Source organism: Meleagris gallopavo, chromosome 5, assembly GCF_905368555.1.
Source record: "Meleagris gallopavo chromosome 5, MGAL_WU_HG_1.1, whole genome shotgun sequence".
NCBI lineage: Eukaryota > Metazoa > Chordata > Aves > Galliformes > Phasianidae > Meleagris > Meleagris gallopavo.
This window is the reverse complement of record NC_139408.1, coordinates 1,634,748-1,654,460: the sequence shown is the minus strand read 5'-3', so window position 1 is coordinate 1,654,460 and position 19,713 is coordinate 1,634,748. Positions and strand designations below refer to the sequence as shown.

Genomic DNA, 19,713 nt, shown 5'->3' with positions numbered 1-19,713 from the left:
TCTGCAGAGAGGTACTCCATCCCATCACTAATCCTTGGAGCCTTTTCTTACATCACTTCCAGCTGGAACTCTATACTGACACACAGACAAGAACAACATGCACTAATTTAAATGACACGTAGCATTGTCACATATGTGACCTTAGCAGTTTGCTCCCCCTTTTGGGAATACTTCTCCAGGTGCATGTAACTATTGCTTTTTTCAACCCACGTCACAGTGTAACTCACCCTAATCCTGTAACATGCTAATATATTCGAGTTCTCTTTGCTGTCATTTCCAATTGATTAGGTTGGATTTGTAAAAGAAATTCTTACTAGTTTTTGAAAGTATATCATCATCCTTTGTAGTATTCAGTGCCTTCCACCTTCCATGATCCTCAGTCACAAAATTCTTCCTTTATGAAGTTCATTTATTTTAAGAACAATGGCTTCATAATTTAATTATGTTGTACCTGCTTTTTATTGCTGTTATTATATAACAATGATTCCAAGGCTGGCCTTGAAAATAACTCCAAGCTACTCCCAGTCTAATTTTTCTACTGGCAGAGCACGTTTTTATAGAATTCTTCAACCACCTTACATATTTTCCTCTTCTTTCTCTCTACCACAGCCTTCATCATTTTTCCCGCAGGACCCATTTACTGAAGTGAGTTTAAACAAAAATCCTATACATGGATAATATAATATATGAGAGGCAGATATGGTATAATTTACCTTTGTTAAATTCGTTGTGTCTGTTTTATTCCATTTTATATCGATCTCCAGAGCTTTCTGTTTCATTGTTTTTAATGCCATCTTTTAACTTCTGCTTTAAAGCCCCACATTCTGCTAAAGCTAGTACAAAAGACCTAGGACCATTCTCACCTGCACTTTGAGAAGTGTATGCATAAGAAGTTTTCTTTGAATGACTGCTTATGTACTTACTGCTTACCAAAAACACACAGCTCAATATTACCATTTATCCATTCTGTAACAACTTGGTGAAGTCATACCAGTTAGAATGGATCCTCCCACCAGTTTCTCAGTTTTTCACCCATTTTTATGTGGGACCTTAAGGCTTTCTACAATGACACAACTCTCAATGTTCACTCAAACTATTTGGCAAAGTTCTTTACTCCCAACCCAAACCTGTACAAAACTTGCCCACATAGCTCACCTCTAACACTTTTCCATTAGGTAACTGAGTGGTTTATTTCCAAACCACTTGTTTAAGCCATTCTATTCCTTTGCATTATTTTACAAATTCAGTACCAAAGAAAATAACTTAGCACTTCACTTTCTGTCCTTCCTACCTAAAACACGTTCTTCAACAGTTGTGTTTCAGACACCACTGCTTCTCCAGCTTGCCTTTAGAATCCCTACAGAACCTAGTGTCCAGTCACTGCTAAGTGCATCTTTAGCGTCGAGGTCCACAGCACTCCTCAGTCCATAAACATTTCAGATGTTCTCAAAGCATCTGCTAGTTTTCTCACCAGATTAGACAGTTCTCTCATCGACCCTGCTGCACAGCTGACTGCTGTTATTACCACCATTATGCCTTTCCTAATTAATGCTCATAACGAGGCTACATGCCGATATAGGCTTTGTCATAAATCCTCCTGAAGTTTCATTTTCTTTTGATGATAGATTACTATACTTTGCATCTCCTTCGTTTCCACTTAAAGAGTAGAAGTATTTTACATGATCATCAACAGTTCCTAGATATCTATCTTAACACCCTCAGGTAAGTTGCCATAGATGTCACAGAGATTTTCTTTATATAATTTTCTTTTATAAAAAAAGAACTTACTCTCACTGTCGAGCTTGAAAAGCAAGTGACAGCCCAGCTGCTAAGGGTCAGCTGGGAGCCTGGGAGTTGAGTAATGCAGCCAATCCCCTCTGGTGGCACTGGGATCAACATTTCATTCCTCCTGGTGATACAGTCAAGCAGTAGACCTATTGCAAGGTTCAGTGCTTGAGATCCAAGTACTGTTTAGTTGGCATCTGGTGGATCCTCACATTGTGTTCTTAAGTCCACCTCTGCAGATTCTCTTGGTATTTTAAATAATACTTACACACAAGTTCCTAGTAGTAGCTAGTAAAAATGATTTGGGAAAAAGAGATTGGATCGGAGAATATGGTATAGAAAAAAATTATTCATTTTCCTTATGGACTTCGTACTAATTATCCTTCCCAGTGCAGACTTTAAAGGAGCAGAACTGATGAGAAAATTTATGTCTGCTCCCCATTCGATCCTAGTTTATTACTACATGATAGAAGACCTTCGTTTTGAAGCAGTATTTCTTCTTAGGAAGTAAAAGCAACAAAGTTACAGTAAAGGCTAAGGGCTGGGGTTTTTGAACAAGTCTCATTTTTGTGATGTTTCATGACCCTTTTACCTTGCAGGATCCCATCAAATGACTCAGACTGTCAAGGGTACGTTATAGTTGGACTCCTACAGACATACTAAAAAAAAAAAAAGAAGTAAAGAAGGAAAGTTAATTGCAGGCTGCACATCCTTCAGGAAACTATTCTCTCTCTAGGTTAAAAAAAAAAAAGCCTGCTTTTGGGACTACAATTTCTGGAGACGAGTAAAGGTGTTAAAAGCAAATCTCATTACAAAGACGTAGCCCTCTTACCATTGAACTTCTCAAGCAAAATAGTATGTTTGAAACCACCCAGGCTTAAGAGAGAAAATTCTGCAATATCCACAGTTCTGTCCTGTGAGAGGTGTTCATCCTTATGTATGAAACTGCACAAAAGAAGAGGTTGGGAAAAGACATAGCCAGCTTCCTTCTTTGTTCTGTTCTGCCACCTTTGTGTATCTACCCAAGTCCATATGAAAAAGGTTATCTGACAAAAATTATGGTAACATTTGGAAAGTAATGTAATTAGAGAAAATAAGAGTAATCAAAAATTCTGCAGTATTTCAAAGGTTCGTTTTAAATACTAACTTAAGTTTTTATAAATAGACTTCCATCTCTGTTGATTACAGCTTAGAAAGCTTTTGGCATACAGAAACCATTTCACCCACTGCTCATATTTACTGCAGCTTAGCTTAGGAGGGCAGGTCTGCAGGGAGAATTGAAAATGAGTGTGGTTGCCCCAAAACAAAATTAAGTAATACAAAAGGAATAGAGCTCTGGACTTAAAGCTTTCATCAGCTTAAAGTCTTACTTGTTAGGCAGTGCCCAGAATATAAGATTATTCCTTTTTCACCACGGTTAAAAATATGCTCAAACTTGACTGTCAACAGAAGTCACAGAAGAGCACATTTAAATGCAATTAGGAAGTAGAAACAACTGAGCAAAAGGGGAAAAAAAAAAAATTCAAATCACCAAAGGGACCAAAACATTAGCCAAAGCCCTGCTAATTATAAGTCAGGGAGATTATACATTAAGACACGTCCCATCTGCAAGTAGTTTCAAGTCTTCCTACTCATTTTGCATTTAATGTCAAGCTTCATGTTAGCTGTACAGCATCAAGATGGCACAGAGCAAGAACGCCACTGCAAGTCTGTAGCAAATAGAATATGCTGAAGAAACAAGGTTGCTGCCTCCCCAGAATATTCTGTCAGACAGCTTTGCTACCACCCCTTCCCAGGGAGCGTAAGATATTATTTTTCCATCAGGTAGAGTTAGGTTCTGTAATGTATCCCTACAACTGACTATATTGCACTAGATGGCCAGAAGATTGCTTACTCTACCATAATTAGCACACAGAAATATTATATCTCAGAAGAGTTTTGCTTTAGTCTGATGGTCACGGCCTACCACTGACATTTTTAGGGCACTGACTGGTTTTCTGACATTGTTATTCCACAGCATCCTACTGCAGGTACTAAATTCCTCTGGTAAAGAAGAGATGTCTTGCTTATAAGATAAGGTCACATATGCAAAGCAATTGAGTATCTCAGATTATCTATTCCCCTTTGAGAATCCCAAAACTCGGAGAAGAAACTGCATCTCGGTGAAATGACAGGATGTATAACTTTGGGTTTTATAACCCACTTGCCTTCACAAGAGAATAGGCAATACCAGCTTGCACATCACTGGTACAATGCAGTTATACCTGCACCAGAGCCAAAAGCATTAATGAGGAAGCTGCATTAGTGCTGCTGCAGCGAGGTGTAGAAACATGGCAGAAAAGAGACCCGTTTCTTTGACATGGTGTTTTTCATACTCACAGTATTACAGTGCCATTATACACTTGCAATTGCAGTAGTACCCATGTGGACAATAGCTCACACACAGCTTCGTCAATTAGAAGCTGTTTTATTTGGAAGGAAGACGTTAATATTGGCCAGGACAGCATAAGGATAGGTCATCATGTTACTTGTGTGAAACCGACCACGGTAAGGAGATTATATGAGCTTGGCAGCGTGATAAGTCTCTGTGGAATGAATAATTTCAGAGCCTTGGGAAGGCTGAAAGTGTTTATGCTGCTCTGAGTGGTGCAGAATGCAAAGATCTGCGAGCCAGAGCTGAGCATGCTACCTGCAGAACGAGGAGCAGAATAATCACATCCATGCAACGCTGTCTCACGGTTAATTACCCTTTTTGTAATTCACTGTAACCATTCAGAAGGAGGAAAAGTAACATACGTAGTCAACAAGGAATGGAAAATAAAAAATGCGAAACAAATATACTGACAAAAAGCAGAACATCCACTCTGTCCATTCAGCAGTAATTTCATCTGAAAATTCCTCTTGCACACTTGTTACTTTACATGATGTATTCGACTTTGTGAACAGAATAAAAAAGTACTACGGCAGACACCAGGATATTATTTTAGAAAGCCACGCACAAATGGCAGAATCAGCATCAGTGATTTGTGACTACCTCTGGAGAAATTAGAAATAATTGCAACCTTTCATTACAAAACCTGTCATTTGGTATCTGAAAGCAATTTGGTGTAAAACTAATCTTGACGACAGAGTCATTGCCAAACCTAATAATTTGCTGCATAAACTTTAAACCATATAATTGCTCAAGGTGCATGCAAGAATCTGCAACGTTAACTGTTACTGCATCAAAACCCAACCATGTGGCCTTTAATTCAACCGAGACTGTAAGGATCAGGCCCACATTTGTAGTTTTTTTTCCCTCCTTGAACATAATATGGGTTAATATAAATTTAAATTTTGTTTCAAAAACCCATCAGAGAAAGTTCTAGCAGCATTTCCATTTAGCAGGCTTTTGAACTACTCACAAGAAACACACCAAACTCACAAGCATTGCTCTGACTGCATTTCAGGTTTTGGCAAACACACACAAACTGCATTCAGAAAGACAGCGACGACAAAAAACCTAACCAGACAAAGTTTAAAATCCACTACTATTTATCACCAAACACCTCAAGGCCAGCAGTTTTTTCAACATGCAGAAGGCAGACCACGCAGCCGTGCCTCAGCACACATACCAGCCGTGCCTGATTTGCACAGCCCATCTCATTTCTCAGCAGCTGGCTACTTAGAACAGCTTGCTATAAGAAAGACCTACCTCTTTTATTCTCTTTTTCCTCTAGAAGAGTTCCTACCTCATTTGCAACTAAATGCAACTTTTTTTTTTAATCCGTTCTGTAAAGATTATTCTATATCTTAAAACACCGCAGGTCTGCCCCTGCACCAGTTTATTGCAAACTGCATGCATGTAGCACGTGCTAGTAGTGTCTGTCACAGAACTGATTTCAAAGCTCCACTTGCAGCCTGCTGCCATTATAAAATAATTATCACATGCATGAATTTGTAAGATACGTATATGTGGGCACCCTTTTTTCTTCGTTTTGATTCAAGGATTTGGAGAGCAAGATAAAGAGGCCAGGAATTTAAGATGCTCCCACGACATGTGAAAATAAAGTTCAAGTGTCAGCACAGAGCAAAGCGTTATTGGAAGAGAGAAAAGAATTCTGTCCTACAATGTGTTGAAAGCTGCCCAAATGGTGAGAGGTATTTCAGAAAGTTTATTTTAGGTAAAAGAAAGCTTTTCAAGAAAGTGGTAACATGGGTTTACACGTTACAAGAGGTTGCTTTCCAAAGAAAAGCAGAATCATTTTCCTTCTGCACGTCTCCCCAAGGCATTCTTTTCTAGGAAGAAGGTACAAGGAAATGCCACCCAATGGGCAGCACATCCACATGTGTGCGTGTAAATTTGAATTTCTAGGAAAACATAAAGCTGGAAACTTGTTTCCTTAAACCATAAAATCACTAAGTGAAAAACAAAAAAACAAACAAAACAAAAAACAAAAAAAACAAAACCCTCTCCTTAAAAAAATCTCAGCACATGTTTGCACACAAAAGCAGAAAGATTCCTTACAACACTATTTTTTCCTCTACATTTCAAGAGGCCTTAGAAGCTGAAATGTTAAAATTCATTTTATCAATTTTACCCTAAGTCAAGTAGCTGCATCTTAAGCACTACATATGTTCTATGAACTTAAGTGATCTCAGAAGCTAACCACACTTATTCCTCCTTTTCTCCACCTCTGCTTGGGCACAGCTCCACAGAAACCCGAAGACAGGCGCACAAACCTGCAGTGGAGCCTTTTGTACTGCACAGTGCACTCCTCCTCCAGCCTTCATGCTATTGGCTCTGAAAGAGACTGCCCTCTGAAAGGGTGCTAAGTAACTCACACACAGTGCATGTCATCAGTTCGGTGTTTACGAGAGTGACACAGCCCGTTCCATACCGAATGGATGTGAGTCACCTCCACATCTAAATATGCTCAAACCTACGTCTGATCGGCTGATAACCATCATTTCTGCTTGAACCCCTTGCTGGAGATGAAGAGGAGGGGAGAGGAGTTGCCATAGAAATTTGTGCTCATGTAGCAATGAAGCCACAAGTGATGAAATAGACAAAGTATTTCTGAAGGAATAATTGGAAATAATTGGAAGATTAATTTGACTAACAGAGCTATAGTAACTACCATTGAGGACTAAGTCCCTGGGAGAAAAAGGAGTAATTTTTTACATACTAAAGTTATCTCTAGTTTCAACTATCACATGGAAGGGATATAATTTCTCTTCAACATTTCCAGTGCAAGCAACCTGTGCACACAGCCAGGCACCCACATCACTGCAAAGTTATCCCAGCTAATACAAACAAGTTTGTTATTGCGTGGAAAAACAACAAGGGGAAAAATCCAAGTATGACAAAAAAAAATTCATTCCTTTTAGTACTTGTTAAAGCTCATCAAAAGTCACTTGAATAAATTTCATGCGAAAGTGGAAGACTTCAACCATTTTTCCCTTTATCAAACGGTTCCAAGTATTCCAAGGTACAAATGGTGGAAGCAATAAAAATTACAAAAAGCTCCAGTATATAATTCAGGTTTATCTCATTAAAGCTATCCAAAGAAATTATTTTACCCCCTGAAAACAGCGTTGTGAATGTAATAGGCTCAGTGAGGAAGCTCAGGGTTATGTGAGTAGTAACAAGCTATTGCTTCTCTATGAGAAAATAAGAATTATAGAATCATTTGAGTTGAAAGAGACCTTTATAGGCCATCTGGTTTGACTTCTCTGCAATGAACAGGGAGGCCTACAGCTCCATCCGGTTGCTCAGAGCCCCGTCCAGCCTGACCTGGAATGTCTCCAGGGACGGGGCTCCCACTTACTGCTTGTGGTGGTGATGTATCGCTATTTGTGGCCTCACTGTGACTACAGATCAAATCTACGTGACATGGTCACTAAGTATTGAAGAGATAAGCTTAAAAAACTAAGGACGTTAGAATAAAAATTAGTCATCCTCCTGTGCAATCCAGAACATGTTAAATATCAAAGGTACATCAAAAAGTTTGGCTTTTATTGATCTTTATGGCTAGGAGAAGAGATCCTTGAAAACCCATCTATAATTTCTGCCAGATGAACCCAAATAACTTCACAGCCCTTGGGACGTACAGCAGTTAAAGCACACTGACTGGTCTCTGAGGAACTTTTGGACTCCCTTTCTGAATCGTGGAGAGACGGCATCGCTTACGCAAGCAATGAAACAACCTCTTTCCCCACCGTTTGGTAATGCTACAAGTTTACAGCAAACCAGCAAAGATCACACGGTACGTAATCAGAAACGGAAAGATATCTGACAAAACCATCAGCGTGACCTTCTGCTATCCTTTAGATTACTGCTTGCATTTACACAACTGCTTTACATGCACAGTTCTACTCTTGCCCTCTTTCAGATTAATGGCTCATAGTTTTTACTGAGAGACGCTGGTTTCCACTACCTTCGCTTGGTGCCACGCACATCGTGTGCTGTTTTCTGTCACTCAATTTCAATTTCTCAGTATCATTCCCTTCCTCAAATAACACTTTATTCCACTCCATCCTAAAACTAAGCTTCTGTTGTTTTTACAAATATGGCATTGTTACACGGACCCTGAAATCCAACTCTGTATATAGCCAATGACAGCTTAATAATTCCTTTTCTGAAATGAAATCCTTATGAAACCGTTTCCTTTATTTAACCATCTTTTAAAATTTCATCTTACGTGTATTTTGCAATTTCACATAAAATCAAAAAGAATCTTTACAGGGGAAGGCAGTAAAATCCAGATGGAATTCTCCCATTTCTTTACAACATGGCAAAATTAGCAATCAACTTCCAGGTTTAATTAGATTTTCCCTGTCCCTTCGTGTGGAATTTAAGCATGCTGTTTGTGTTAAATTGGTATCAGTGGACTCTGGCTCTCTAGACTCCAGGGTAGGACGACTATTTGCTAGCATATATAACAACAGTTTGATTTTAAGCAAAGCTCCCTTTCATGCTCCTGAAGATTAAAAATGGCTAACAGATTTTGGATGGTCAATCACAGTAAGATGAATTTTACTTCAGTCAGAACTGGCATGTGTCCACAGTGCAGTTCAGTATAAGAAATCCAAGTTCTTTTTCACCCTAAACAATACAACTACTCCACTAACTCTTGTCATTGTGTAAATCTTTTCATTTCATTGTATAATTTTTTCTTTTCACTGCATAAACTCTGAAATATCACATCAACTATTTCTTCACTGTTACTAATCACGGAGAACAAACATCAAGGGAAGGACTGTGCAAAGGCATGAAAAAAATGGAGATACCTGCAAAGATGAAGGTGGTCTTCTGTATTCCAAAACTGCAGCAGTTCCTTCTCTCCAACGGTTCTGTTCCACAGATGAACTTCAGTTGCCAGTGCTAGTAGAAACAGGCTTCAAAGTTTTTACAGAACTTCAGAACCTAAAAAAAAAAAAAAAAAAAAAAAAAAGAAGAAAACACATTTCTCTTGCATCTGGGTAAGATTATATTTGCATCAATTAAGATTCTGGAGAAAAAAAAGCATACAGAAACCAAAAGTTCAGTTAGTAAAAGCAGCCTCAAATTATCTGTTATACAAATATTGAAGTTATTCAACCTAAACTCCTGGCAGTCCACTATAATTGCTTCTTTTATATCTGGCATTGCACTCCAACTGCTGAATTCCTTAGCTTCCAAGAGCAGACTTACAGAGATGCTGTGCTGTTTGATTTGGCACTATTCATAGGCCTTGGCAGATGATCAAATAGAGGGCACAGAAGAGCAGGAAAAGCCTTAAGAAACTGTCTGGATTGCTGTCGTTACTGCCTCCATAGAGAGAAAACTTACTGGTAAGCACAAAGTAGCTGTTTGCATTCTTCTTGTTTTAATTTATACTGTTTCTATTATCTATCTTGACAAAATAAAGATCAACATTTCTTCAACAGGGAGCAACTGGCACCTAGCTTAAGTTGCATCTGTTCACAACTGGTAGAAAATTTATTTTTTCCTTTTTGCAATATTCTGGAATACATGACTCACTAATGTTACGTAGTAATTGAAAACTCAAGGCAAAATTGTTACAAAAAGGCAGCAGGAAGGAAATTGGACTTCAAAATAAAACAAACCAAAAAAAAACAAAAACAACAAAGCAATTTATGAAATGCATGAAAATATTAAAACTGCAAATTTAAAACATTGCTTCTATAAATATCCAAGGGACATAAAACTGCATTTCTGCATCAGCCATAGCTACAGAGCAGCATTCTGAACTTCAAAAGGAGCCAGTAACAACTTGGAGAGTCCTGAAAAGCCGCCAAGAAATCGCTGCTGACAGAGAATACCTGGGGGGCTGGGGGAGGATGTCCAAGTAAACCAGAGGCAGGAGCAAACAATCCCACGAGCCTCCCATGTGACTGGAAATTCACGGAAAAGCAGCGCATGTAAACAGGAATCACCAAATGCTGATACAATCACAGAGGTTTTCCCACGCAGCTTTCCTCCCCCTAAGATCAGGCTCTCTCTGGTGACAGCAGAGCCACTTGCCCGCAGCCTGGCCCTCCTGTGCCTTGCAGCAGGCACTGAGCCAAGTCGCAGCCACATCTGCCCTCCACTGCCAACAGGAACTCTGCTGAACTTGCAAGGCCTTAAGATGCCTCCATCTCCGCTGAGCAGAGATCCAGCAGGAGCTGGGAGGAGAAGGAAGGCTGAAGACTCCAAGGGAATGAACGCCTCAAGCACTTTAACTCCTATTCAGATTTCTGCTTGGAGCGCTGCCAGGTTACCAGGGAAGCAAGTCACACAGAGCAGCTGTTGCCCAGTTATGATCTTTTCTCTCCTCAGCCTTCCTCCACGTGCCACCAGATCCGAGGCCACAAGCTGGGGCTCCTTGGGGCCCCCACAGCAGAATGAGTCACAGCTCTTTGCTTGGCAACAGCTTTGGCTGTGTTTCCCCTCCACTCTGCACCGCAATTGGAAAAAAACCATATTGTGCCTGGGACTGCTGGGTGATGCTGGGTGGTGCCCCCAGGGGAACAGGCGGGGGGGCTGAAACCCCAAAAAAGCTTTTTGGTTCGTGCAAAATACGTGCAGGCTCTGTGAGCTTAACGTTCATCCCTCTCTCCCTCCCGCCTTCCCAGGACCCAACCATAGAGCTCAGCATCAGCTTTGGGCACATGGAATTACACTTCTCACAGAGCCATCTCACTGTCCTCCTCATTGTGCAGGATTTGCAGACCACTTCCCCTTTCCTCCCCACGTGCCATCCTTCTCATGTCCTGTTTGGGGACAGACCTTCTACCTTAGCCAGCACAAACACACAAACGGAGCGTCTTCATCTCTGTGTGCTATGATTTTAATGGTGTTTCTGGTTAACTATGTGATCAGATTTGCCACATTACACAAACTGAAGTGGAACTTCCTCGAGTCAGATGTTTTGCCTCATGGCCCTTCTAAACTAGAAGTGCAAGCCTGAAGGCTCTACTGCTAAAAACTCGGCTGCATGTGTACCTGTACAGGTGCATTAGTGCTGTTTCTAACAATTCTATTATTATTATTATTATTTATAAGTGCACGAGTGCTTTAATAGATGTTCTCGTGACAGTTCAAATAAAGAATCTATTTGCAGTTTGTAGCTTTTTACTTATTTCCTTCAGACTGTCAGAGTACACTTTATGCTGTATACTTTCTGTGAGAAACAGAGAGTTTCACCGCTCTCAAACAAAATGACCAAAGTGAGCAGCATCCAGGAGCAATGTATGCCTCTACACTCACCGTGGACAGAAAAAAAATCATTTAGTGGCCGAATTCCAGTTACAGTTATGGTCCCTTAATGAAATTACCCCTTAATGAAATTGACCTACTTATACATTAAGACTACTGTACCTAAAATATAACAGATGGAAACATATTCTTTGTCATTTTATCTGCAATTTGTGATATTGATTTTAACCTCAGATCAGACCTTGATCTAACTAAGTGCACAGTGAATCCAAAAGCACTGACCTCCAGACCAAGCAGTTCACTACTATAAGCACCAGCAGAGCGCTGTATGAGGGATACAATCCCATCTCAGTTCACATTGGTTCAAAGAGGAATTCTGCAGCATGCAACTTACTTGGCCTGAAAGCTGCCCAAGAGTGCTTAGTGATAGAAAGCAACGCCTCCTCCCCGGTTACACCTAGATCCAGGGGGTATTGTGACAATCAAAAATTAGGGGGGAAAAAAATGACAGTAGTTAAGCTGTGAGTTTGCAAACAAACTAACAAACAAATCAAACATCTTTATATCAATGAAAGTTAGGAGGCTCGAGTATCTTCATTAAAACATACTGAAGCACTCCACCTCCTAATCACAAGGTCCTCTTGCTCTGATTTAGACATCCTTGATAGATTTATTCATTGCACTGCATAAGCATAGGAAGTCTCGTAGATTTCTAATAGCTCTATACAAATTCACTTATACTAAGTGACTCCCGGACCTCTGATGGGTATTAAGGTACCCAGTAAATCCAGAAGGAAACAGGCACCTAAATGCTCCAGCTAACTGAAGGGGACACTGTCTCACTGCTCCAAAGGTCTGGGAGAAGGGAACAGTGAACAGACTGCATTTCCAAACGAGACAAGGCCACCTAAACAATGGTGAGGAGCCTCAGGGACCTGTGGAACACGGGCACAGGTAAGCCCAGACACTGTTATGGGCTTGCTAGCTGTAGTGAAAGCCATTTTTTAAAGTAACTTACTGCCAGCAACAGGATTTTATAAAAAGGAGGCTGCGATTCCAGCTCTCCGAAGGCAGAGGAGGCAGGTTCTTTAATTCTCCTTTATGCCTTGAAAAACATGTCTATGAGGAACTACTAGAGTTTTTGTGACTGAAATATCCCCCCTTTATAGAGTTGACTCCACATTTAAACTGTGGATCAAATCAAACATAGAGGGCCTTTTTAATCCAAGAGAGCCCCCCTACGTGACTGGAAAGAAGACTGTCTTCAGACTTACCTTCTCTTCTGTCTCAGGCACTTCTAAACTTCACCTCTCTTCCTTCTTGCAGAAGTGAAAAAGGAAACAGCTCTCATTCCCTGTGCGTTATTTTACACGAAATAGCTGAAATAGCAGATGGGAAGAATTTGATATAATTGATTTCCTGGAATGGAAATCTGCAAGGAACTGCGATTCTGTTTTCTGAACCACTAGTAGTTCTGTAAGAAAACAGAGAACACCACGACTGAAACAAACTTAACAGCATAACCCAAGTAGTTAACAAATGGAGAGGACGCATTGATACAGAAGAGATAAAATTAATTCACTGGACATCCCTGGACTCTACTGAACAGCAGTAAACTTAGCAGAAACTTTCAAAATGTCAAACGTGAAAGAGCACGCTCATTTTTAACTTAGCATACGACCTTCAATCATTCATTTTCCCTTTGGCCCATCACTTATGGGTTTTGTTTACCTGCACATTACAGTGTTGCATGGAATTAACATGGGTTAAGTGAGTTGAGGTGCTGGAAGGAGCTCGGTGCTCATTACAGATGTGTGTGCTTTGCTTTGTGTGTCTGATCTCAGGATAGAAAAAGAATCTGCCTTATATTTCCCACTACAAAATACAATAGTAGTGCAAAAAGCTAAAGTTTTTGAGGTAAGATTTAGGAATAAAAATTTAACGTTTCTATTCAGTAAATGATTTTAAAAAGCTGAAGTTAGAGAACGCTACATAAAAGAAAAGGGGAAAAAAAAGGAAAAGATGAACATTCCATGGCAAGAAATGACAACTGTCACATAGCCATTTTCACAGCTCTGTAGCAGTTTATTTCACAATAATTCATAATAATTCATTTTTTAACAAGACGGCACAGCATTTCTTGGGCCATACCCCCTAAAGACAAGCACAACTTCTTGAGTAGAGAATTCTAACTTTTAAGAAGACTCATTCTCTAAATAAGTCCAGGAAAACATAGCACAGAAAATCAAAGGAGATAGTTTAATGAGCAAAATACATAGCACTCCAAACAGATGGCAAAGAAGAAGATTTGAGAAGATCTGCATCAAATATATGAGCAATTCACACACGATTTTTACAAAAAGCAGCCACTATTGTATCCCTACCAGCACACAGAACCAAAAGAGCTTTGTCTCCAGTTTTAATGGAAATATTTACAGATGAGAAAGCTCCAGAAGGAAAGCCTATGTTTAGACAGAAACCAAGAAAAAAAAAAGAACATTTCTTGCACAGTATCCATGCCACTGTGTCTGTGCTTCAGAAAGTCTCCTGCTCGCAGCTCCAGAACACATGTGCTTACCACTTTCCCCCAGAATCTCCTCTGGAAATTCCACAACTACAGGGAAAGCAACAAAGTCCGTGAAAAAAAAGCAGCAAAAAATACATCCCAGGGTACTTCAGCTATTTCAGGAGCACACATGCCCTTCGGATCTGCATAGCGGTAGCCTTAAACACAACACGCAGTTGTTGAGTGAGATATCCAAATCCTCCTTTTTCTCAACACTTAACACTTCACAGAAGAGTAGCATGCAGTCAAGTATAAGCATGTGTACCTCAGTATTGTATATGCAATGTATACTGTATATATTCTAGGCAAATACTGCTAACATGATGGATCATTTTTTTTTTTACATCTGTTAACCTGCCCTTAGCCTGAGAGTCCTGTAAGGCACAGACAGGACCTTTTTGGAAAGCGTCCAGCCATTCCCATCTAAATAACAACTTTTGCTTAGTAAGCATTAATTAGATTGTACCAAAGCACAGCAAACAACAGAAGCGCTCTGGCTTGATTTCATACAGATGTATTGCAGTGAAACTCTGAAATAAATGATAATGCCAAAGGAAAAATCCTTCACTGTTGTCAAACTGTTCAGAAAGCATTAACATGGTTCATTCATTTTCAGCTGCAATACCACGTTGAGAACACAGTTTTGCTGGTCTGCAGCTGATTGATGTACATTACTCATATCAGGCTAATAGCACTTTATTTTCCAACGGTAGCAAGTAATGAGTGACCTTGAGTGCATATTGTTTTGCTGAAAGGTTTCGTTGCTCCGTGTACTCTCTGAGCACCCCCAAGGAAATGAGGGTCCTGTATTGGTGTTTTTCAGCAAACCTCATTTCTTTCATGGCTTTCTGTAAAAGAATTTGATACAGGGATAGAAGCTAACTTCAGTGAGTAAATGAAATATTGATCCACGCTACTCTGGCCTTGCCTTCACCTTGTCCCTGGGCTGTGAGTTACTGACTTTTCCGTTTTGGCTGTAATAGGAATTATTACAACAGGCCTGTGCGAGTAATTACTTGGCATGGCAAAAAGGAGGGTCCATCATATATTTCTGTAGAGACGTTAGTTTCCATCAGCCCAGCAGTCTGCTTTTTTGGCCCTGTCTTTCCTACTCTTGATTCAATTCTTTTAACCATCATTAATCAAGCTCCCTGTCAGTAGAAGTTTATCAAAAGTATTAAGTGAGCAAGGTTGCATGGCCTCTTCTAAAAAAAGAAAGAAAGAAAGAAAAAAAAGAAAGCTAAGAAAAAGAAGCACCAATGCAGGGCAGTAAATTTCAAAATACGGAAGGCTGGCTCCATGATATATATGAGTGTCTCTTGAGCTGGAATGAGCAGTTTGTTTTAGTGATAGATATTGTAGCTTGAGCCATGATAGAATCCTTCTCAACTTTATATGTCATAGACTATCGTTTATGAGAGACCATGTGTTTCTAAATGGTGAAGGTCATGGCTGTTGGCAAAAGTAAAAGCAGTGGTGATTCATTAAAAATAGTTAATAGGGCCTGCTGCTGACAGGGATAAATAGCAACACGCTGCTTTTTCAGCCCACAAACAACTAGTTGAGGCAATGTTTCTTCCGTGTTTTCCACCACTCCTGATTGCCAGACAGCTGTGAACATACACAGAGACGTGAGCAAGATTGCTTCCACCCTGCTGATAATAGATGCAGGATGGGTTTTCAGTGTGAATGACATCGTTAGATACAGATTTTCCAATCAACAGCACGGGCAGACTGACTAAACATCCACCTCCCAGAGACTGTTAGCTAATCAATGAGTTGGGGCTGCACGCTGAATTCCTAGGAGCCAAACACATTGATCAGCTGGCATCCCAGCCTCCAGCTTTTGCACTACTGAATGTCCCACTAGAGCCTAACACCCATGGAAGCTTTGCTGACATGAAGGACACCCAGATGGGGCCTCTTGGCACTGGTGTGGCTAATGTCCTAAGGATTTTTATTATAGGTTTGATCAGGAAGCTGTGATCTCCCAATATCCTTAAGTTTTTTTTGTTCCATTTGGAAAACAAACTCTTAAAATGCAGTTACATGTATGAGATTGGTTGTCGTGGTGCTGTTCTCTTTTAAGTATTATCATTTTTTTGTTCCGTTTTTTAAACACAAACAACATGCAAACAAAGTTTTAGTCTGCCTACAAAAGTTTACAAATACACTCAATATATTTTGCCAAACTGATAGGGGACTACATTTGAAAAAAAGAGTTTGGTGAATGTTCTCTCAGGGCGCGCATGTTTTGGTGAGTTTTTTATGCAGAGGGCTCTACTACTACGACAGAGACACTACTAATTTAAAAAAAATAAATCCGAGTATCAAATCATATAGAGAGACCAAGAGAAAATTCCAAAATCTGTTTTATCAGTCAGAGGACCCATACCAGCTTTAGTATAAACTGCCGTAATTGCACTGAAGCCACCAAACCTAAAGTTGCTAAAAGGAAATGACAATTTCCTGGCCCTTCAGCTTCAGCCAAACACACAAGCCGTAGCCCTGACAGGTCCTCATACTGAACAGAGCAGAGGCAGACAAATCTCTCTCATCAAACCCACTGCAGCAATTATATATTGCAGTAATGTTAGTTGAGCTCATTTTAAGTGACTGATCAGGCAGACTGGAAAGCTGAAGAAAGAGATGGTCCGCATTTTATGGTTTATATTTTATTTTCTGCCTTTGCTAACCAAATGTTTTGCTCTGTGCCTCGTGGCATTCCTCCTCCTCTGCCTTCCAACCTGGCTATTATGAGCACAAAGACTGGGGAGGCCGGGGGATGGGAAGGGTCTCCTTTATTTTAAGAAAAAAATGTTTATCATTCAGCTCAAGTAGTTTCCTTCATGATCTCTGTCTCAACTATTTAGAGAGATCCCATTCTTATCAGATTTTGAAGCACTATGATTAACAACTTCCTTAGGAGCTGACCGTGATCTGCCTGAGTGGATGAATACCGGAGCACTCACAACAGAAAGAAGAAAAAGAAAAAAAGAAATTTTCTGAATAATTAAAAATAGTAACAAAGAGAGAGCAAGAGTGAATCCATTAAGGCTCAGTTAATTCTGCCATCTCCAGCCCCTTGTTCATCCCGTGATACATATGTTCTACAGCTGCCCAGATCAGAACTGAAATCCCATAATTACACAAACTCCCTTCACTTTCCTTCCCTTAATTTTACTGTAGAAATATTTGATTTTTCCTTACTTGCTAGCCTGAAAGAAATAATAGAAATGTTTATTTTAGGCTCGCTGGGACAAAGCTCCATTCTGTCAAGATTATAATCTTTCATTGAAAGGAGTTTCATCTCAGAAGATTTCAAGCAAATCTCTCTGCAGATGTTGGGCCCAAGGGAAAGCAACACCAGCCCCTAAGCTAAACTGGAGAGAGGAGAACTGTTTGATTACTAAATAGGAAGGTAAGTGAGATATCTGCTGTGATTATTTTAATGCTTAGATTTTGATACTTCTATAAAAGCATCGGTTACTCTGATATAGTCATCTTATAAAGACAGTCTGCAGTGGTTACAAATTGACTTTTTATGGAGAAAATAAGACTGTTCCTAACCTATTGCACCGATATTACATTTTGTTAATATTTTATGAAATAAAAGTCCTCCCATTAAGAGTGGCAAATTGCTTTATAATTATAGCACTTCAAACACTAGAACGACTACTTCATTTTATGGAAAAAAGCTCAAAATACAATTTCATTATTATCCAGCATCTTTTCATCCTTCCAAAGGTTTCAACAGTAAGAGCTGTTATATGCATCTCAGATCCTTCCTTTTCCAAGTATCAGTTCAATTAAAATAAAAGAAAATTATGGTTTCCACTCCATGTTGCACCCCGCTAATGAAATAGTTCCTTACAGTGGACCTTTCTACACACATCTAATTAACTGGGCGAACAACAATAAAGTATGGACCCTTTAGCTTCTGCATCTCCAGGCTGACTTATACACTAGATGAGCATTGATATAACTCAGGCACTTATAAACAGATCTAGTTAAACCTGGGCAACTTCCTGGTGCAGTCTCTCTTAAAAGAGTTTAAGGGAACCTTAAATTGATTTAGCTTGATGTGGTTTATAGACCTGAATTGGTTTCTAAATCAATTTACTAAAAATTGGTATTCAAGTTGTATTCAGACAGCCTCCAAGCCTACCATACTGACCTCAGTCTGAATCTGTACACTTCTGCAGCTCTCAGATGAGACCTAAGTTGTGGTATCAAATACTTACTATTTCTTTTTTACATCATTCTTCCTTGAACACTTCAGTACAACCAAAAAACTCTCCTGGAAAGCATCATTAGTCTGGTGTATGCACAGCCATCTTCTCTTCTACATGCACACAGCAGGGGCAGTTTGGGTGCTCAGTGGCGATCTGATTTCCAGCGAAGGGCTCTGCTTGCCTGCTGGCAGATCATCACTGCAACACAATCAATGCTGCACTCCCTGTACCACAAATGAAAGCTCAGCTGACTCATGGCACTGGAAGTGTTGTCAATAAAATATTTCAATTCTAGAATTGAAATTAATTCGATTAATTTACATACACCCTAACTTAATTAGTCCAGATGCATAAAGAGCTACCAAACAAAATTATTTTATAAATAATAATAATAAAGCCCCATTTCCTCATCTGCAAGGACTTTGTGGAATGATGTCTATAGAAAATACCGACTCCAAACTCACAAGGCAACGGTAAAAAAGACAGTAAAAACTCAGTCCCACACAGAGGTACTTCTAACTAGCCTCCTGAAAAGCAGCTATGCCTGAAATTTAGCCTTTGGCTTCTGAAGTCTGAGCCAACTTAAATGTCAAAGTTGGAATGATGAACTGATTTTCCTTACATAAGCACGAGTCCTAAGGACTGGAAAAGGATCAAGATCTAATTCTTCATTATTGTGAACCCCTCTACAAACTCTACATAATATATAGATCCCTCTATATATTTAGATTTCTCTCTGTAAGCATAGAAGCTGTAAGCTTTACATTTCTCCTGTCTCTTTTTTAAGCACTGCTGCAGCACCTCATCCTAAAGCTTGTTTGGCAGGCTTCGTCTCAAAGCTCAGCGCCTGGGAAGGTGCAGGACGCCTGCCATTTCCTCTACAGGAGAGCAATGTCCATGCACCATGTATATTTAATGCAATCTGGCATCAATTTGTCAAGATGGGAAGACAAGTTGCCTTTAAGTCTCCTACTACAAGTACAAATTATGAATTTCAGCCCTTCATTGCCAGTTTATCACACAGAAATACTTGGTTTGTCTAAAAAGGTAAAACCTCCCTGTGGCACCACTTGGGAGGTTAGAGACTGAAGAAAACATGTCATTATTTCTGCTGTGAAATTGGTCCACAGAATGGATTTTCATTAAAATAAATTTCTGAGTTTTAAAGAAATGGAAACCAAACATCAGACTAAGCAGATAAAAAAAATGAGGTGCACCTTTCTGCTCTCTCTGTCTCTCTCTATAGTTAAAATGCAGAGAGGTCTTCCTTTTAAAACAAGCAACCGACACACTGCTCACTCAGGATTTTATGAGGCTATTCTTCCATGATATTTAATTATTAAATATTCACCCAAAGGCACAAGTAAAAAATATTCCAGGGTGAAATTATTCATGTCCTAATTTTTGCCTGCCATAGTTTGCAAGTCTCCATTTTAAGAGAC

At 39.6% G+C, this 19,713-nt stretch overlaps 1 protein-coding gene across 1 annotated transcript in view; it reads right to left on the bottom strand.

Annotated features, from left to right (window-relative positions):
* MPPED2 (metallophosphoesterase domain containing 2) overlaps nucleotides 1–19,713 on the bottom strand; it is a 195,418-nt gene that overhangs the window by 115,523 nt on the left and 60,182 nt on the right. Inside the window, exons 10-12 of the mRNA XM_085223873.1 lie at nucleotides 12,745–12,849; nucleotides 11,865–11,927; nucleotides 9,058–9,193 (exon numbers count right to left, since the gene is read on the bottom strand). The gene's annotated coding sequence lies outside the window, so the exon portion shown is untranslated. The remainder of the gene's footprint in view (nucleotides 1–9,057; nucleotides 9,194–11,864; nucleotides 11,928–12,744; nucleotides 12,850–19,713) is intronic.